Raw genomic sequence first — 22,036 nt, forward strand, 5'->3', positions numbered from 1 at the left:
CGCCATCAACGGCCATATTCTGGAGTTGGTATTGGACTTTGTTGATAGAGACTTGGGGAGGATCAACACCTCATGGGTGAGAGAATTCTACTGCAACTTCTTTCGTGCCAATCTTGATTTAGTCCAAGTGAAGGGTAGAGAGATTTTGATCACTGAGGTAGCTATTGGGGAGGCATTGCTTTGCCAACTTCGTCCTGATGACACATGCGCCTATAAGCAGGCAGAGGTGGCCATCCACTGCATGACATTTGACTCTGAGGTGCTGAAGCGCGTGATTGCCTCACCCGACGCCCCTTGGGTGATGGATTCTAGGAACAAGAAGCCCAAGGGGATGTTATTCACTTATCTGTCGAGAGAGGCCATGACTTGGCAGCATATATTCGGCCACTATGTCTTCCCCACCACTCACTTCTCAGAGATTCCTAGGAACTTGCTAGTTCTGATTGGTTGTGTGATGGAGGGGAAGGAGGTAAACTTCCCCCGGTTGATTAGGCAGAGTATGTGGCGCGCTCACATTCGTGGCCTGCTGCCGTTTCCTACATTAGTTACCAGCATGCTGGCACTAGCTGATGTCCAGTGGGAGGATGATGACGTGACACCATCACCCCCAGATGACGACGACAAGGAGGTTACTATTCCATGGGGTGGGTGGGTGCACGAGAAGCCTCCACCCAGATGCCGTTCTCGAGCCAGAGTAGTGGTGGAGGCAGCTCAGCCCTCATCATCAACAGCAGCAGCAGGACCCTCCTCTACTTCAGCAGCCGCAGCATCCTTACCACCACCACCAGCACCTGAGCCGACTTACCTGTTGGTACATCACCAATTTTGCTTCATGGAGCGCAGCGAGTGTTGTGTCATGCGACGTCTCGATCGCATAGACCAGGTGTTCGTATCACAGGGTATCGAGCTACCCCCACTCCCAGACTCTCCCGCCTCCGACGAGCAGGATCAGGAGGAGGAGCATACTGAGGAGCCGATTCAGCAGGAGGCACCACCAGAGACACAGACCACCACTGAGGCCCAGCAGCCTCCTGAGGAGCCGCAGCCTGAGCCTGAGCCACAGCCCAGCGCGATTGTTGACCCCCATCCCGAGCTTCAGCAGTAGCATCGAGGACGATGCTTCATCCTAAAGTGTGGGGAGGTCACCGTTCGTGACCGGTGTATTGCATTTATGTGGTGAACTTTCAGACATCCATTTCTAGTTTCTGCTACTTTATTTTATTTTTCACTTTATCTTTGAGATCATTTTGGGATTACTGTACACATTTGTCATGGTAAACACCCTTATTTTGGTTGATGCACACTTTTATTATTATATACATACATGTTGCATTTTGGCTTTTGATTGTGATTTGAAAATTTTTGGATTGTTAGAACTTAGTTGACCCTCTTTGTATAAAAATTATGTTTTGATTGAAAAAAAGAGTAAATTAGGGGAAATTTTTAAAATTTTCTAAATCACTACATTGCATTAGAATAAGCTTAGTCAATATGATGAAAATTTTCTAAGAATTCTATTTCTAAGGCACCACCCCAATTGGTTGAAAAATTTTTTTAGAACTTGCTTGATTAATATACTTTGTGGATCATTTTTGAGCTGAAAACACAAGCATGAGAGTTTTGAGCCTAATTGTGTGGTTGCATCATATAACCACTTACTTTCCTTCTTGTATGCATTATTCTCTTCCTATGATTGTAATCCTTGATTTGTTTGATTCTTTATGTCCATTATTTTGAGTATACATGCATTTATATGATTGAGGCCATTGTTTAAATAGCTCACTCCCCCAAATAGCCTACCTTTTATCTTCCATTGCTAGCCAATTTTGAGCCTATGCTTAACCCATTTGTTCTTAATCGTAGCACATTACAAGCCTAAGTGAAAAACAATAAATGTCCCTTGTTTGGATCTTTGATTAGCTTAGGCTAGTGAGAGTGTTCATCATTAGAATTTGGGAAAATTGGGTACATTTGGTAGAGATAAAAGCATTCTTTGTAGTTGTGTGAAAATCTTGAGAATTGGGTGCATACTCATGTAGTAATCATGTGTAAACCATATGCATTGATATCCTTGTATATATTTTAGCTTTCAAAAAAAAAAAAAAACTAGAAAAGGAATTGCAATAAAAAGGGGACAAAAATACCCCAAAGTTCAAGGCTTAATAATGATCAATGCATGTGTGTGGTGATCAAAAGAGAATGCATGAGTGTATGTAAAAGTGAAGAATGGGTATTTAGGATTGTTTAGAATTGTATAAATTGTCATAGGTTAGGTGGGAAGTTTAAGTTAATCAAAGATTCAAATTTCAAGCTCACTTGACCATATGCATCTTACCTTGACCCTAACCCCATTACAACCTATGGGAAAGTCCTCATGATATTTGTATGTATGCATAAAGTAATTGTTGATTGTTAGATGAAAAACAAATCTTGGAAAGCATGATTGGGGGGGAAATTGAGTGAATCAACCCCATACACTTGAGTGCCTAGAGCGGATACACATCCGGTGAGGGTTCGATCGCTCAATTACATGTTTCCACCCATGATCATCTTCTCTTGCAAGTTTGTAAGATCTTTCAATGATTCAATCTAATTGTGGTTTGCTTTGATTGCTAATGCCTTAGCCCTTGTGCTTGCATGTGTATTCTTGGAGATTAATTATTTTGACTGAGCCATTGCATTCATGTAAATAGGTTACATATAGATAGATTGCATTTAGTTAGTTTGCATTGAATAAATGTTGATACCCCTTTGCTTCTTTCTTGATTTTAGCATGAGGACATGCTTAGTTTAAGTGTGGGGAGATTTGATAAACCCCGATCTTGTGGTTTATCTTGTGCTTATTTTAGGGGATTTTACCACCTTTTCCCACATTTATTCAATAAAATAGCATAGCTTTGTAATTCTCCCTTGAATTGTGCTTAAGTGTAAAAACATGCTTTTTAGGCCCTTAAATTGGTGATTTTGATTCACTTTAATTCCATTCGATGCCTTGATGTGTTTGTTAAGTGATTTCAGGTTCAGAAGGCAAGTATCGGATGGAAGAAATAAGGAGAAAAGCATACAAAGTGGAGAATGCATGAAGAAACAAAGATTTGGGAATGCATCAATGGGCGCGCATGCGTACAAGGCATGCACGCGTCCATGCCGCGTACGCGCGGATGAAGAAACAGTCAATCGACGCGCACGCGCACATGGTGCGCACGCGCCGATACTCTTACGTGGCCCACTTAAAGGCAAAACGCTGGGGCAATTTTTGAGCTGCCCTGGCCCAAATCCAACTTATTTCTGAGTATATTTCTTGCAGAATTGAAGTCCAAGAATAGGGGGGAGCAATTAGTTAGTCAACATGAGCCTTTAGTTAGTTTTCTAGAGAGAGAAGCTCCCTTTTCTCTCTAGAATTAGGTTAGGATTAGGTTAAATTGTTATAGATCCATTTTTAATTCCTTACTTTCATATTGTTTCTTTTATAGTTTCTTATGTTCATAACTTGATCTCTTTAGTTATAATGTGAATTTCTCATCTTGTTTTCTTTTGTGACGATGAACTCATGTTGAATTTGGTTTACAATTAATGTAATTTGATGTTGATGTTTCTTTCATGTTGATCTTGCTTGCTACTGTTGAGTTCTTGCTTATGATAGTTATGGGTCTCCTTAATTTTAGCATTTTGTGATGATTTCTCTTAGGGCACACTAGGTGTTTGATAAAATGTTCCCTTTAGTTTTTGAGTAGTTCTCTTGACCCTTGGCCTAGGCTAAGGGGATTGAGTGATCTTGAGTTTTTGGTTTTCATGGAATTGGTAATTCTAGAACCCTTGGGGATCAAATTGATAACCATTGACTCTAACCTAATACTAAGTCAATTAGTAGCTAGGTTGGGACTTATGGATTGATGTTGATCAAGCCATTTGACGTACACCAAGCCTAGGAGTAGACATCACGTACTTAAGGTTTTAGGCAGTAGACCTAATGAGATCGGTTCCACATGATTATCAATGTTTGAATTGTTGACAAGGATTGTGATCTCGATCACCTAAGTCTTAGCCAAGGATCCTTTATTATTTGTTTTCTTCAATTGCTTGTTTGATTTATGCATCTTGCTCATTTATTTTCTTGCCCTCTTACCAACCAAACCCCCTTTTACCCCTTCATAGCTAATAATTGACCACTTCATTGCTATCCTCATGAGACGACCCAGAGTCTAAATACTTCGGTTAATTCTTATTGGGGTTTGTACTTGTGACAATCACAGCTCTTGCTGTGGCTAGGAAGGGTCTTCCAAGGATGATGGATTTATCCTCATCCTTCCCAGTGTCTAGGATTATGAAATCAGTAGGGATGTAAAGGCCTTTAACCTTTACTAGCGCGTCCTCTACTTGTCCATAAGCCTGTTTTCTTGAGTTGTCTGCCATCTCTAATGAGATTCTGGCAGCTTGCACCTCAAAGATTCCTAGTTTCTCCATTACAGAGAGAGGCATGAGGTTTATCCCTGACCCAAGGTCACATAGAGCCTTCTCAAAGGTCATGGTGCCTATGGTACAAGGTATTAAGAACTTTCCAGGATCCTGTTTCTTCTGAGGCAATGTCAGTTGATCCAGATCACTCAGTTCATTGATGAGCAAGGGAGGTTCATCTTCCCAAGTCTCATTACCAAATAACTTGGCATTCAGCTTCATGATTGCACCAAGGTACTTGGCAACTTGCTCTTCAGTGACATCTTCATTCTCTTCAGAAGAAGAATACTCATCAGAGCTCATGAATGGCATAAGGAGGTTCAATGGAATCTCTATGGTCTCCAGATGAGCCTCAGATTCCTTTGGTTCCTCAAAGGGAAACTCCTTGTTGATCACTGGACGTCCCAGGAGGTTTTCCTCACTGGGATTCACGTCCTCTCCCTCCCTTTTAGGTTCGGCCATGATGGTTAAATTAATGGCCTTGCACTCTCTTTTTGGATTCTCTTCTGTATTGCTTGGGAGAGTACTAGGAGTAGTTTCAGTGTCTCTTTTACTCAGCTGGCCCACTTGTGCCTCCAAATTTCTAATGGAGGACCTTGTTTCATTCATGAAACTTAAAGTGGCCTTAGATAGATCAGAGATTATATTTGCTAAGCTAGATGGATTCTGCTCAGAATTCTCTGTCTATTGCTGAGTGGATGATGGAAAAGGCTTGCTATTGCTAAACCTGTTTCTTCCACCATTATTAAATCCTTGTTGAGGTTTTTGTTGGTCCTTCCATGAGAAATTTGGATGATTTCTCCATGAGGGATTATAGGTGTTTCCATAGAGTTCACCCATGTAATTCACCTCTGCTATTGCAGGGTTCTCAGGATCATAAGCTTCTTCTTCAGAAGATGCCTCTTTAGTACTGTTGGATGATTCCTTTAATCTATTCAGACTCTGAGAGATCATATTGACTTGCTGAGTCAATATTTTATTCTGAGCCAATATGGCATTCAGAGTATCAAATTCAAGAACTCCCTTCCTCATAGGCGTCCCATTATTCACAGGATTCCTTTCAGAAGTGTACATAAACTGGTTATTTGCAACCATGTCAATGAGTTGTTGAGCTTCTGCAGGCATTTTCTTTAGGTGAATGGATCCACCTGCAAGTGGTCCAATGACATCTTTGATAGCTCAGACAGACCATCATAGAATATATCCAGGATGGTCCATTCTGAAAGCATGTCAGAAGGACACTTTTTGGTCAGTTCCTTGTATCTCTCCCAAGCTTCATAGAGGGACTCACCTTCCTTTTGTTTGAAGGTTTGAACATCCACTCTAAGCTTACTAAGCTTTTGAAGAGGAAAGAACTTGGCTAAGAAAGCCGTGACCAGCTTATCCCAAGAGTTCAGGCTATTTTTAGGTTGAGAGTCCAACCATATTCTAGCTCTGTCTCTTACAGCAAACGGGAAAATCATAAGCCTGTAGACCTCGGAATCAACCCCATTGGTCTTAACAGTATTACAGATCTGCAAGAATTCAGTTAAGAACTGAAAAGGATCTTCAGATGGAAGTCCATAAAACTTGCAATTCTGTTGCATCAGAGAAACTAATTGAGGTTTAAGCTCAAAGTTGTTTGCTCCAATGGCAGGAATTGAGATGCTTCTTCCATGTAAATTGGAATTTGGTGTAGTAAAGTCACCAAGCATCTTCCTTGCATTATTATTATTTTCGGCCATGTCTCCTTCTTTTTCGAAAATTTCTGTCAGATTTTCTCCAGAGCGTTGAGCTTTAGCTTCCCTTAGCTTCCTCTTCAGAGTCCTTTCAGGTTTAGGATCGGCTTCAACAAGAATGTTCTTATCCTTGTTCCTGCTCATATGAAAAAGAAGAAAACAGAAAAGAAAATATAGAATCCTCTATGTCACAGTATAGAGATTCCTTTATGTGAGTAGAAGAAGAAAAGAATAGAAGAAGAGAAATTCGAACACCAAGAGGAAGAGAGGGTTCGAATTTTGAGCTGAAGAGAAGTGTTAGTAAATAAATAAAATAATTAGAAAGAGATGAGGGGGAGGGAATTTCGAAAATTAAATAAATTAAAATGAAAGTATTTTTGTTTTTAATTTAAAATCAAAGTTAGAATTCGAAAATTAGAAAGAAAAATGAAATTAATTTAAATTGAAATTTAAAACAATTAGTTAATTACAATTGAATTTTGAAAAAGAGGGATGTGATTTTCGAAAATTAGAGAGAGAGAGTTAGTTAGGTAGTTTTGAAAAAGATAATAATCAAACAAAAAGTTAAGTGGTTAATTGAAAAAGATTTGAAAATCAAATTTGAAAAGATAAGAAGTTAGAAAAGATTTTGAAATTGATTTTGAAAAAGATGTGATTGAAATTTATTTTGAAAAAGATTTGAAAAAGAAATTTAAAAAGATTTGATTTTGAAAATCAAAGTTGATTACTTGACTAACAAGAAACTAAAAGATATGATTTTAAAATTTAAAGATTGAACCTTTCTTAATAGGCAAGTAACAACTTAATATTTTTGAATCAATCACATTAATTGTTAGTATTAAATTCGAAAATATGAGATAAAAATAAGAAAAAGATTTCTGAAAATCGATTTTGAAATTTTTGAAAATTATGAAAGAAAAATGAAAAAGATTTGAAAAAGATAGAGTTTTTTAAAATGAAAATTTGATTTGACTCATAAGAAACAACTAATTTTGAAAATTTTTTGAAAAAGTCAACTCAAATTTTCGAATTTGATGAGAAGAAAAAGGGAAAGATATTTTTTTGATTTTTGAATTTTAATGATGAGAGAGAAAAACATCAAAAAGACTCAATGCATGAAAATTTTGGATCAAAACAAATGATGCATGCAAGAACACTATGAATGTCAAGATGAACACCAAGAACACTTTGAAGATCAAGATGAACATCAAGACTTATTTTTGAAAATTTTTAAGAAAAGAAAAACATGCAAGACACCAAACTTAGAAATTTTCAAACTTTAGACACTAACAAATTGAAAATGCATATGAAAAACTAGAAAAGACACAAAACAAGAAAATAGGAAGATCAAACAAGAAGACTGGCCAAGAACAACTTGAAGATCATGAAGAATGCAATGCATGAAATTTTTGAAAATAATTTTTAGAAAATTAAAAAGATGCAATTGACACCAAACTTAAAACTTGACTCTAGACTCAAACAAGAAACACAAAAATATTTTTGATTTTATGATTTTATAAATTTTTTTTCGAAAATAAGAATAATAAAAGCAAAAAGGTTAAAATTAAAATAAAGTTACCTAATCTGAGCAACAAGATGAACCGTCAGTTGTCCAAACTCGAACAATCCCCGGCAACGGCGCCAAAAACTTGGTGCACGAAATTGTGATCATCAATGGCGCCAACAACTTGGTACGCACAATTGTAATCTCAACTCTTTATCACAACTTCGCACAACTAACCAGCAAGTGCACTAGGTCGTCCAAGTAATAAACCTTACGTGAGTAAGGGTCGATCCCACGGAGATTGTCGGCCTGAAGCAAGCTATGGTCACCTTGTAAATCTCAGTCAGGCGGATTCAAATGGTTATGGTGAATTGATAATAAAAACATAAATAAAATATAAACTGGGATAGAGATACTTATGTAATTCATTAGTGAGAATTTCAGATAAGCGTATACAGATGCTTTCGTTCCTCTGAACCTCTGCTTTCTTGCTGTCTTCATCCAATCATTCCTACTCCCTTCCATGGCAAGCTTTATGTAGGGCATCACCGTTGTCAATGGCTACATCCCATCCTCTCTGTGAAAATGGTCCAATGCGCTGTCACTGCATGGCTAATCATCTGTCGGTTCTCGATCATACTGGAATAGGATTTACTATCCTTTTGCGTCTGTCACTACGCCCAGCACTCGCAAGTTTGAAGCTCGTCACACCCATCCCTTCCTAGATCCTACTCGGAATACCACAGACAAGGTTTAGACTTTTGGATCTCAAGAATGGCCATCTATGGGTTCTAACTTATACCATGAAGACTCTAATATCTCAGACTCGGTCCCCTGTATTAGATATCTAAGAGATACTCATTCTAGCTTGTTTGCATGTAGAACGGAAGTGTTTGTCAGGCACGCGTTCATAAGTGAGAATGATGATGAGCGTCACATAATCATCACATTCATCATGTTCTTGGGTGTGAATGAACATCTTAGAATAGGAATAAGCTTGAATTGAATAGAAAAACAGTAGTACTTTGTATTAATTCATGAGGAACAGCAGAGCTCCACAACTTAATCTATGGAGTGTAAAAACCTACCGTTGAAAATACATAAGTGATGAAGGTCCAGGCATGGCCGAATGGCCAGCCCCCAAACGTGTTCTAAAGATGAAACTAAAGATGATCCGAAGATTCTAAATACAATAGTAAAAAGTCCTATTTATACTAACTAGTTACTAGGGTTTACAAAATGAGTAATTGATGCAGAAATCCACTTCTGGGGCCCACTTGGTGTGTGCTTGGGCTGAGCATTGAGCTTTACATGTGTAGAGGCTTCTCGTGTAGTTGAACGCCAGTTTGTAACCTGTTTCTGGCGTTTAACTCCACTTTGCAACCTGTTTCTGGCATTTAACTCCAGAATGCAGCATGGAACTGGCGTTGAACGCCAGTTTGCGTCATCTAAACTCGGGCAAAGTATGGACTATTATATATTGCTGGAAAGCCCTGGATGTCTACTTTCCAACGCAATTAACAGCGCCCCATTTGGAATTCTGTAGCTCCAGAAAATCTACTTTGAGTGCAGGGAGGTCAGAATCCAACAGCATCTGCAGTCCTTCTTCAACCTCTGAATCTGATTTTTGCTGAAGTCCCTCAATTTCAGCCAGAAAATACCTGAAATCACAGAAAAACACATAAACTCATAGTGAAGTCCAGAAATGTGAATTTTATTTAAAAACTAATAAAAATATACTAAAAACTAACTAAATTATACTGAAAACTATGTAAAAATAATGCCAAAAAGCGTATAAATTATCCACTCATCAGCGTCGCTGCCAGCTTATCAAAATTCCAATTTCTTGTGTTCCTTCCACTTTTGCATGTTTCCTTTCCATCCTCTAAACCATTCCTACCCTGGAAAAATCTGAAAATACTGAACACACATATCATGGCATCAAATGGTAATAAGAGAGGATTAAAAATTAGTAATTTAAGGCCAAAGAAGCATATTTTCAATCAACGCACAAAATTAGGAAGGAAAATATAAAACATGTAATTTATATGCATAAATGTGAGAATAATGGATAAAATCCACTCAATTCAGCCTAAAATGTACCACGAAATAGTGGTGCATCAAAGACTCAGAAAAAGGAGACCAAGAGATGGAGGACAACCTCTATAATCTACTTGAAAAGGTTGCCAACAACAATGGCCAGCCTCCAAGGAGAGTGTTAGCCTCCTATACCATCCCTAACCTAAGAAATTGTGGGAGCAGCATCCTTACACCCAATGGTCATGCCCATAATTTCGAGCTGAAACCCCAGCTCATCACTCTAGTTCAAAACAACTGCCAATATGGAGAAAGTGCTGCTGAAGACCCAAATCAATATCTCTCTATTTTTTTGAGGATCTGTGATACAGTCAAGACCAATGGAGTACATCCTGCCATTTACAAGCTGCTCCTATTCGCATTTTCTCTAAGAGACAAAGCCACTCAATGGTTAGAAACCTTCCTAAAAGAAAGCATTACGAACTGAGATGACTTGGTCAGCAAGTTCCTAGCCAAGTTCCACCCCCCTCAAAGAATCATCAAGCTCAAAATTGAAGTGCAGACAACTAGAGGGAGAGTCACTATATGAGGTTTGGGAAAGGTATAAAGCATTGATTAGATGATGTCCTGAGGACATGTTTAGTGAGTGGGTTAAGCTCCAAAACTTCTATGAAGTTCTATCCATGAAGGCAAGAAAGGCCTTGGACTACTCTTCAGGAGAGTCATTGCAAATGATGAAGACTGTACATAAAGCATATGACCTCATAGACATGGTTGCCAACAATCAATACTTCTATTCTTTGGAAAGACAAGCATCTCCCAAAAGAGGGCTTTATGAACTTAAAGGAGTGGATGCAATCCTAGCTCAAAACAAGCTCATGCACCAGCAACTTCAACAACAAATAGAGATGATGTTAAAGAGGATGGATAGATTGCAACTAGCTGCAGTGAGCATAACCAACCAACCTCCAATGGTGTGGTGGCAGAATGAAGAGAGCTATGAAGTATACAACAGTGAACAGTAACCTGAACAAGTTCAATACATGCACAACCCAGGTTCTGGCCAAAATGACTTCCATGGGGACACGTACAACCCCTCATGGAGGAATCATCCCAACCTAAAATGGGGAGAAAACTAGAATCCATGGCAAAGGAATTTTAACCTAAGCAACTTCTGCAATACAAACCACCAAAACCATCCAATCACTAACCACAATCCATATAGAAAACCACAAAACAATCCTTCCCCATCCACTTTCTATCTGCAACACAACCCCCCAAATAACCAAAATAACTTCCATCAACCATCAACATCCCACACTCAACCATAACCGCATCAAGAAGCCCAAAGAATCTCCAACTTGGAAATGATGATGGAGAAATTAATGAAGAATCAAGAAATGGCCAACAAGAATTATGAAGCTTCAACGGGAAATCTGGAAAGGCAAATTGGGCAATTGTCTAAGCAGCCAGCTGAAAGACCAAGCAACACATTCCCAAGTGACATCATTCCTAACCCCAAGGAAGAATGCAAGGCAATACAACTAAGGAGTGAAAAGATATTGGAGAATGACAAAGCTGACAACATGAAAGAAGTAGAAGTTGAAGAGAATGACATTGAGGATTCCAAGAAGAGGGATGCGCCACAAACTTCACTGAAGGGCAAGCAAGTCTTAGAGGAACAACCACAAGAGCGGAGAAAGGAGGTGAAGCCATATGTCCCTCATCTACCATACCCTCAGGGATTGCACAAAGAGATCAAGGACCCAAAATTCTCCAAATTCTTGGAGATTTTCAAGAAGCCAGAGATCAACCTTCCACTTGCTAAGGTATTAGAACAAATGCCCCTATATGTAAAATTCCTCAAGGAGCTCATCAACAAGAAGAGAAGCTGGAAAAAAAAAGAAACTGTGATCCTAACTCAAGAGTGTAGTGCTGTGATTCAGAAAGGCCTACCACCAAAACTCAAAGATCCAGGGAGTTTCTTCATACCATGTACCATTGGCAACATACCAATTGATAAAGCTTTGTGTGACTTGGGCTCAAGTATCAACTTGATGCCACTTTCGATGATGAGAAAGCTATCTATAGAAGAGGTGAAGCCAACCAGAATGTCATTACAGCTAGCTAATAGATCCCTAATCATACCCAATGGAGTGGTAGAGAACTTTCTATTCAAGGTGGGCAAGTTCATCTTCCCAGCAGATTTTGTGATTCTGGACTTAGATGAAGAAGGAAGTGATTCAATCATACTGGGAAGACCCTTTCTAGCCACAGCAAGAGCCATCATTGATGTAGAAAAAGGAGAGATGATCTTAAGGGCACACGATGAACAAATAACTCTCAATATCTTCAAGGAGGTGCAACTCCCTGCTGAGAGAAAACTGCCTGAGAATTGAGGGTGAGGACTTGAACTGGAAGGAGAAGCCCAAGGAATCACTCATAAACTCAACCTTGGGAGAGAAGAAAGAGATTGAAGAAAAGCAAAAGGATCACGGGAATAGAGAAGCTGAAGAAGAAGTGCAAACAGAAGCCCCAGAGATGACAATTGAGAAGAAGGGTCATGACATTAAGCTGGCCAAGAAGGGAGAGCCAAAGAAAAAGGGGAAGAAGAGTAAGAAAAAGGTGTCGAAGGGATGGAGGTACAAGAAGATTGATGCACGAAATTGTGATCATCAACAATGGCGCCAAAGGACTTGGAGCTCTTAAACGTGAATCACACTTTGTCACAATTCCGCACAACTAACCAGCAAGTGCACTGGGTCGTCCAAGTAATAAACCTTACGTGAGTAAGGGTCGATCCCACGGAGACTGTCGGCTTGAAGCAAGCTATGGTCACCTTGTAAATCTCAGTCAGGCGGATTCAAATGGTTATGGAGAATTGATAATTAAAAGATAAATAAAATATAAAATAAAGATAGAGATACTTATGTAATTCTTTGGTTGGAATTTCAGATAAGCGTATGAAGATGCATTATTCCTCCTGAACCTCTACTTTCCTATTGCCTTCTTCCAATCATTCATACTCCTTTCCATGGCAAGCTTTATGTTGGGCATCACCGTTGTCAATGGCTACTTCCCGTCCTCTCAGTGAAAATGTTCCAAATGCGCTGTCACCGCACGGCTAATCATCTGTCGGTTCTCGATCATGTCGGAATAGGATCCATTGATCCTTTTGCATCTGTCACACGCCCCACAATCGCGAGTTTGAAGCTCGTCACAGTCATCCATTCCCAGATGCTACTCGGAATACCACAGACAACGTTTAGACTTTTCGGATTTCAAGAATGACTGCCAATAATTCTAGCCTATACCACGAAGGTTCCAATCTTAGATTAGAAACCCAAGAGATACGCATTCAAGCCATTGCTAATAGAACAGAAGTGGTTGTCAGGCACATGTTCATAGGTGAGAATGATGATGAGTGTCACGGATCATCACATCTATCAAGTTGAAGAACGAATGAATATCTTGGAGAAGAAATAGACTTGAGTTGAATAGAAAAATAATTGTACTTTGTATTAATTCTTGAAGAACAGCAGAGCTTCACACCTTAATCTATGGTGTGTAGAAACTCCACCGTTGAAAATACATAAGAACAAGGTCTAGGCATGACCATGAGGCCAGCCCCCAAACGTGAAAAGGTCTATCCAAGTATGAGTAAAAGATGAAAATACAATAGCAAAAGGTCCTATTTATAGAAAACTAGTAGCCTAGGGTTACAGAAATAAATAATTAATGCAGAAATCTTCTTCCAGGACCACTTGGTATGTGCTTGGGCTGAGTATTGAAGCTTTCATGTGTAGAGACTTTTCTTGGAGTTAAACGCCAGCTTTTGTGCCAGTTTGGGCGTTTAACTGCAGCTTTTGTGCCAGTTTTGGAGTTAAACGCCAGAATTCTTGAGCTGACTTGGAACGCCTATTTGGGCCATCAAATCTTGAGCAATGTATGGACTATTATATATTGCTGGAAAGCCCAGGATGTCTACTTTCCAACGCAATTGAGAGCGAGCCAATTGGGTTTCTGTAGCTCCCGAAAATCCACTTTGAGTGAAGGGAGGTCAGAATCCAACAGTATCTGCAGTCCTTTTTCAGCCTCTGAATAAGATTTTTGCTCAGGTCCCTCAATTTCAGCCAGAAAATACCTGAAATCATAGAAAAACACACAAACTCATAGTAAAGTCCAGAATTGTGATTTTTATTTAAAAACTAATAAAAACATAATAAAAACTAACTAAAATATATTAAAAACATACTAAAAACAATGCCAAAAAGCGTAAAAATTATCCGCTCATCACAACACTAAACTTAAATTTTTGCTTGTCCCCAAGCAACTGAAAATCAAATAGGATAAAAAGAAGAGAATATACAATGAATTCCAAAAACATCTATGAAGATCAGTATTTAATTAGATGAGCGGGGCTTTTAGCTTTTTGCTTCTAAACAGTTTTGGCATCTCACTTTATCCTTTAAAGTTCAGAATGATTGGCATCTATAGAAACTCAGAATCCAGATAGTGTTATTGATTCTCCTAGTTAAGTATGTTGATTCTTGAACACAACTACTTTATGAGTCTTGGCCGTGACCCTAAGCACTTTGTTTTCCACTATTACCACCGGATACATAAATGCCACAGACACATAACTGGGTGAACCTTTTCAGATTGTGACTCAGCTTTGCTAGAGTCCCCAACTAGAGGTGTCCAGGGTTCTTAAGCACACTCTTCTTTTTGCTTTGGACCTCGACTTTAACCGTTCAGTCTCAAGTTTTCACTTGACACCTTCACGCCACAAGCACATGGTTAGGGACAGCTTGGTTTAGCCGCTTAGGACAGGATTTTATTCCTGTGGGCCCTCCTATCCACTGATGCTCAAAGCCTTGGATCCCTTTTTATCACCCTTGCCTTTTGGTTGAAAGGGGTATTGGCTTTTTCTGCTTGCTTTTCTTTTTTTCTTTCTTCTTCTTTCTCTTTTTTTTTTCTTTTTTTTGCCTCTTTTTTTTTCTGCAAGCTTTTCACTGCTTTTTCTTGCTTCAAGAATCAATTTTATGATTTTTCAGATCATCAGATAACATTTCTCCTTTTCCCATCATTCTTTCAAGAGCTAACAATTTTAACATTCATAAACAATTAAATTCAAAAATATGCACTGTTTAAGCATTCATTCAGAAAAACAATAGTATTGCCACCACATCAAAATAACTAAACTGTTTTAAAATTTGAAATTCATGCACTTCTTTTTTTTTTCAATTAAAAACATTTTTCATTTAAGAAAGGTGATGGATTCATTTTCATAGCTTTAAAGCATAGACACTTAGACACTAATGATCATGTAATAAAGACACAAACATAAATAACATAAAGCACAATTTTTGAAAAACAGAAAATAAAGAACAAGGAAATTAAAGAATGGGTCTACCTTAGTGATGGTGGCTTGTTCTTCCTCTTGAAGATCTTATGAAGTGCTTGAGCTCCTCAATGTCTCTTCCTTGCCTTTGTTGTTCCTCTCTCATGGTTCTTTGGTCTTCTCTAATTTCATGGAGGAGGATGGAATGCTCTTGGTGCTCCACCCTTAGTTGTCCCATGTTGGAACTTAGTTCTCCTAGGGAGGTGTTGATTTGCTCCCAATATTTTTGTGGAGGAAAATGCATCCCTTGAGGTATCTCAGAGATTTCATGAGGAGTTTCCTCATGCTCTTGTCCATGAGTGGGATCTCTTGTTTGTTCCATCCTTTTCTTAGTGATGGGCTTGTCCTCATCAATGAGGATGTCTTCCTCTATGTCAATTCCAGCTGAATTGCAGAGGTGACAAATGAGATGAGGGAAGGCTAACCTTGCCATAGTAGAGGACTTGTCTGCCACCTTGTAGATTTCTTGGGATATAACCTCATGAACTTCTACTTCCTCTCTAATCATGATGCTATGAATCATGATAGCCCGGTCTATAGTAACTTCAGACCGGTTGCTAGTAGGAATGACTGAGCGTTGGATGAACTCCAACCATCCCCTAGCCACGGGCTTGAGGTCATGCCTTCTCAGTTGAACAGGCTTCCCTCTTGAATCTCTCTTCCATTGAGCGCCCTCTTCACATATGTCCATGAGGACTTGGTCCAACCTTTGATCAAAGTTGACCCTTCTAGTGTATGGGTGTGCATCTCCTTGCATCATAGGCAAATTGAATGCCAACCTTACATTTTCCAGACAAAAGTCCAAGTATTTCCCTCGGACCATTGTAAGCCAATTCTTAGGGTCCGGGTTCACACTTTGATCATGGTTCTTGGTGATCCATGCATTGGCATAGAATTCTTGAACCATTAAGATTCCGACTTGTTAAATGGGGTTAGTGAGAACTTCCCAACCTCTTCTTCGGATCTCATGTCAGATCTCTGGATATTCGCCCTTTTTGAGCTTAAAAGGGACCTCGGGGATCACCTTCTTCTTGGCCACAACTTCATAGAAGTGGTCTTGATGCACCTTTGAGAGGAATCTCTCCATCTCTCATGACTCAGAGGTGGAAGCTTTTGCCTTCCCTTTCCTCTTTCTAGAGGTTTCTCTGGCCTTTGGTGCCATAAATGGTTATGGAAAAACAAAAAAGCTTTAGCTTTTACCACACCAAACTTAGAAGGTTGCTCGTCCTCGAGAAAAAGAAGAAAGAAGAGAGTAGAAGAAGAAGAAATAGAGGAGATGGAGGGGGATTAGTGTTTCAGCCAAGGGGGATAGGTAGTGTGTATGTTAGGTGAAAATGAAGGAGTAAAGATGGGTTTATATAGGAGTGGAGAGGGGGGTATGGTTCGGCCATTATGGGTGGGTTTGGGTAGGAAAGTGGTTTGAATCTGAATGGTGAGGTAGGTGGAGGTTTTATGATGGATGGATATGGATTGGTGAAGGGTTTATGGAGAAGAGGGTAGGTGAGGGGTTTTTGGGGAAGAGGTATTGAGGTGATTGGTGAATGGGTGAAGAAGTGAGAGAGAGGTGGGGTGGGTGGGAATCCTGTGGGGTCCACAGATCCTGAGGTATCAAGGATTTCTCATCCCTGCACCATGTGGCGTGCAAAATGCCCCTTGCTGCCAATCCTGGCGTTAAACGCCAGGCTGCTGCCCATTCCTGGCGTTAAACGCCAGGCTGCTGCCCATTCCTGGCGTTAAACGCCAGTCTGGTGCCCATTTCTGGCGTTAAACGCCAGTCTGGTGCCCATTTCTGGCGTTTAAACGCCTGTAAGTTTCTCCTCCAGGGTGTTCTATTTTTCATTCTATTTTTTCTTCTGTTTTTGCTTTTTCAATTGTTTTTTGTGACTTCACATGATCATAAACCTATAGAAAACATAAAATAACAAAAGAAAATAGAAATTTAATATAGATAAGTAAAAATTGGGTTGCCTCCCAATAAGCGCTTCTTTAATGTCAATAGCTTGACAGTGGCTCTCATGGAGCTTTACAGATATTCAGAGCAATGTTGGAACCTCCCAACACCAAACTTAGAGTTTGAATGTGAGGGTTCAACACCAAACTTAAAGTTTGGTTGTGGCCTCCCAACACTAAACTTAGAGTTTGACTGTGGGGGCTCTGTTTGACTCTGTATTGAGAGAAGCTCTTCATGCTTCCTCTCCATGGTGACAGAGGGATATCCTTGAGCTTTAAACACAAGGGAGTTTTCATTCACTTGAATGATCAATTCTCCTCTGTCAACATTAATCACAGCTTTTGCTGTGGCTAGGAAGGGTCTGCCAAGGATGATTGATTCATCCATACACTTCCTAGTCTCTAGAATTATGAAATCAGTAGGGATGTAATGGTCTTCAACCTTTACCAAGACATCCTCTACAAGTCCATAAGCCTGTTTCTTTGAATTGTCTGCCATCTCCAGTGAGATTCTTGCAGCTTGTACCTCAATGATCCCTAGCTTCTCCATTACAGAGAGATGCATGAGGTTTATGCTTGACCCTAGGTCGCACAGAGCCTTCTCAAAGGTCATGGTGCCTATGGTACAAGGTATTGAGAATTTTCCAGGGTCTTATCTCTTCAGAGGTAATTTCTGCCTAGTCAAGTCATCCAGTTCTTTGATGAGCAATGGAGGTTCATCCTCCCAAGTCTCATTACCAAACAAGTTGGCATTTAGCTTCATGATTGCTCCAAGGTACTTAGAAACTTGCTCTTCAGTAACATCTTCATCCTCTTCAGAGGAAGAATACTCATCAGAGCTCATGAATGGCAGAAGTAGATTCAATGGAATCTCTATGGTCTCAGTCTGAGCCTCAGATTCCCATGGTTCCTTATTAGGGAACTCCTTGGAGGTCAGTGGACGTCCATTGAGGTCTTCCTCAGTGGAGATTACTGCCTCTTCCTCCTCTCTAGGTTTGGCCATGTGAGACGTGTTTATGGCCTTGCACTCTCTCTTTGGATTCTCTTCTGTATTGCTTGGGAGAGTACTAGGAGGGAGTTTAGTAATTTTCTTACTCAGCTGACCCACTTGTGCCTCCAAATTTCTAATGGAGGACCTTGTTTCAGTCATGAAACTTTGAGTGGTTTTAATTAGATCAGAAACAATGGTTGCTAAGTCAGAGTGGCTTTGCTTAGAGTTCTCTGTCTGTTCCTGAGAAGATGATGGAAAAGGCTTGCTATTGCTAAACCTGTTTCTTCCACCATTATTGTTGTTGAAACCTTGTTGAGGTCTATGTTGATCCTTCCATGAGAAATTTGGATGATTTCTCCATGAAGGATCATAGGTGCTTCCATAGGGTTCTCCCATGTAATTCACCTCTTCCATTGCTGGGTTCTCAGGATCATAAGCTTCTTCTTCAGAGGAAGCTTCCTTAGTACTGCCTGTTGCTGCTTGCATTCCATACAGACTCTGAGAAATTATATTGACTTGTTGGGTCAATATTTTATTCTAAGCCAATATGGCATTCAGAGTATCAATCTCAAGAACTCCTTTCTTCTGATTTGTCCCATTATTTACAGGATTCCTTTCAGAAGTGTACATGAATTGGTTATTTGCAACCATTTCAATGAGTTCCTGAGCTTCTGCAGGCGTCTTCTTCAGATGAAGAGATCCTCCAGCAGAGCTATCCAATGACATCTTGGATAGTTTAGATAGACCATCATAGAAAATACCTATGATGCTCCATCAGAAAGCATGTCAGAAGGACATCTTCTGATCAATTGCTTGTATCTTTCCCAAGCTTCATAGAGGGATTCACCTTCCTTCTGTCTGAAGGTTTGGACTTCCACTCTAAGCTTGCTCAATTTTTGAGGTGGAAAAAACTTTGCCAAGAAGGCATTGACTAGCTTTTCCAAAGAGTTCAGGCTTTCTTTAGGTTGTGAGTCATATCATGTCCTAGCTCTGTCTCTTACAGCAAAAGGAAAAAGCATAAGTCTGTAGACTTTAGGGTCAACTCCATTGGTCTTGATAGTATCACAGATTTGCGAGAATTCAGCTAAGAACTGATGAGGATCTTCCAATGGAAGTCCATGAAACTTGTAATTCTGTTGCATTAGAGAAACTAATTGAGGCTTAAGCTCAAAGTTGTTTGCTCCAATGGTAGGGATTGAGATGCTTCTCCCATAGAAGTCGGGAGTAGGTGCAGTAAAGTCACCAAGCACCTTCCTTGCATTGTTGGCATTGTTGTTTTCGGCTGCCATGGTTTCTTCTTCCTTGAAAAGCTCTGTTAGGCCCTCTAAAGAGAGATGTTCTTTAGCTTCTCTTAGCTTTCTCTTCAAGGTCCTTTCAGGTTCAGGATCAGCTTGAACAATTATGCCTTTATCTTTGTTCCTGCTCATATGAAAGAGAAGAGAACAAGAAAGTAGGGAATCCTCTATGTCATAGTATAGAGATTCCTTGAGGTTTCAGAGGAAAAGAAGAATAGAAGGAGGAGGTAGATGGAAGAGAATTCGAACATATAAAGAAGGAGGGAGTTCGAATTGTACCTTGAGGAAGAGTGTTAGTCCTTTAAATAGAAGGATGTGAGAAGAGGGGAAGAATTTTCGAAATTAAAGTAAATAATTAAAAGAAATTTTGAAAATTTAATTGATGATTTTCGAAAATTAAGATTGGGAAAGAAATTAAGTGATTTTTGAAAAAAATTTTGAAATTAGAAATAAAAAAGATATGATTGAGAGTTAATTTTGAAAAAGATGTGATTGAGAAGATTTGATTGAGAAGATATGATTGAAAATCAATTTAAAAAAGAAAGTTTTTAAAATTAAAGTTGATTACTTGACTAACAAGAAATTAAAAGATATGATTCTAAAATTTAAAGTTTGATCCTTTCTTAATAGGCAAGTAACAACTTGAAAATTTTGAAGTAAATCATTAATTATAACAAGGATTTTTGAAAATTAAAAAAATGGAAAGAAATTGATTTTGAAGAGATATGATTGAAAAGATGTGATTTGAAAAAGATTTGATTATGAAAAATTATGAAGATTTTAAAAAAATTTGAATTAAAAACAAAAACTTCCCTCTTGTGTCCTTCTGGCGTTAAACGCCCAGAATGGCATCCATTCTGGCGTTTAACGCCCAAAATGCTACCTTTTTGGGTGTTAAACGCCCAGCCAGGTACCCTGGCTGGAGTTTAAACGCCAGTTTTCCTTCTTCACTGGGAGTTTTGAACGCCCAGCTTTTTCTGTTTGATTCCTCTATTGAATGTTCTGATTCTTCAATTCTTTGTATTATTGACTTGAAAAGACACAATTTTGAAAATATTTTTGAATTTTTAATGATGAGAAACAATAAAAATTGCAACTAAGATCAAATAAACAATGCATGCAGGACACCAAACTTAAAAAATTGATACTAGACTCAAACAAGAAACATAAAATATTTTTTAATTTTTATAATTTTATAAATTTTTTTGTGATTTTCGAAACTTATATGGAGAAGAAAATAAAGGGATTCAAAACTTTTAATGAGAATTTCAGGAATCATGCAATGTTAGTCTAAAGCTTCAGTCTAAAAAGATTAGACATGTTTGGCCAAGCTTCAGCAGGACATTACATTCAGCAGCTAAATTGATGAGAATCAATCAGCTTTTGTGATGCTAAGAACATCACCTTGAAACTCTAGAATTCATTCTTAAAAATTCTGAAAAGTACCTAATCTAAGCAACAAGATGAACCGTCAGTTGTCCAAACTCGAACAATCCCCGGCAACGGCCCCAAAAACTTGGTGCACGAAATTGTGATCATCAACAATGGCGCCAAAGGACTTGGAGCTCTTAAACGTGAATCACACTTTGTCACAATTCCGCACAACTAACCAGCAAGTGCACTGGGTCGTCCAAGTAATAAACCTTACGTGAGTAAGGGTCGATCCCACAGAGACTGTCGGCTTGAAGCAAGCTATGGTCACCTTGTAAATCTCAGTCAGGAGGATTCAAATGGTTATGGAGAATTGATAATTAAAAGATAAATAAAATATAAAATAAAGATAGAGATACTTATGTAATTCTGTGGTTGGAATTTCAGATAAGCGTATGAAGATGCTTTGTTCCTCCTGAACCTCTGCTTTCCTATTGCCTTCTTCCAATCATTCATACTCCTTTCCATGGCAAGCTTTATGTTGGGCATCATTGTTGTCAATGGCTACTTCCCGTCCTCTCAGTGAAAACGTTCCAAATGCGCTGTCACCGCACGGCTAATCATCTGTCGGTTCTCGATCATGTCGGAATAGGATCCATTGATCCTTTTGCGTCTGTCACATTCCCCATAATCACGAGTTTGAAGCTCGTCACAGTCATCCCTTCCCAGATCCTACTCGGAATACCACTGACAAGGTTTAGACTTTCTGGATCTCAAGAATGACCGCCAATAATTCTAGCCTATACCACGAAGGTCCAATCTTAGATTAGAAACCCAAGAGATACGCATTCAAGCCATTGCTAGTAGAACAGAGGTGGTTGTCAGGCACATGTTCATAGGTGAGAATGATGATGAGTGTCACGGATCATCACATCCATCAAGTTGAAGAACGAATGAATATCTTGGAGAAGAAATAGACTTGAGTTGAATAGAAAAACAATAGTACTTTGTATTAATTCTTGAAGAATTGCAGAGCTCCACACCTTAATCTATGGTGTGTACAAACTCCACTGTTGAAAATACATAACAACAAGGTCTAGGCATGGCTGTGAGGCCAGCCCCCAAACGTGAAAAGGTCTATCCAAGTATGAGTAAAAGATGAAAATACAATAGCAAAAGGTCCTATTTATAGAAAACTAGTAGCCTAGGGTTACAGAAATAAGTAATTAATGCAGAAATCTTCTTCCGGGCCCACTTGGTGTGTGCTTGGGCTGAGCATTGAAGCTTTCATGTGTAGAGACTTTTCTTGGA

The 22,036-nt window shown here is 39.2% G+C and overlaps 2 non-coding genes across 2 annotated transcripts; both read left to right on the forward strand.

Moving 5' to 3' along the window:
• Positions 1-5,678: 5,678 nt before the first annotated feature.
• Positions 5,679-5,786, forward strand: LOC112731976 (small nucleolar RNA R71). The gene has a single exon (XR_003167720.1). It is a non-coding gene; the product is annotated as a small nucleolar RNA R71 (small nucleolar RNA).
• A 13,052-nt stretch (positions 5,787-18,838) lies between these two features.
• LOC112730832 (small nucleolar RNA R71) lies at positions 18,839-18,946 on the forward strand. The gene has a single exon (XR_003166638.1). It is a non-coding gene; the product is annotated as a small nucleolar RNA R71 (small nucleolar RNA).
• The last annotated feature ends 3,090 nt before the right edge of the window (positions 18,947-22,036 follow it).

Source organism: Arachis hypogaea, chromosome 12, assembly GCF_003086295.3.
Source record: "Arachis hypogaea cultivar Tifrunner chromosome 12, arahy.Tifrunner.gnm2.J5K5, whole genome shotgun sequence".
Taxonomy (NCBI): Eukaryota; Viridiplantae; Streptophyta; class Magnoliopsida; order Fabales; family Fabaceae; genus Arachis; species Arachis hypogaea.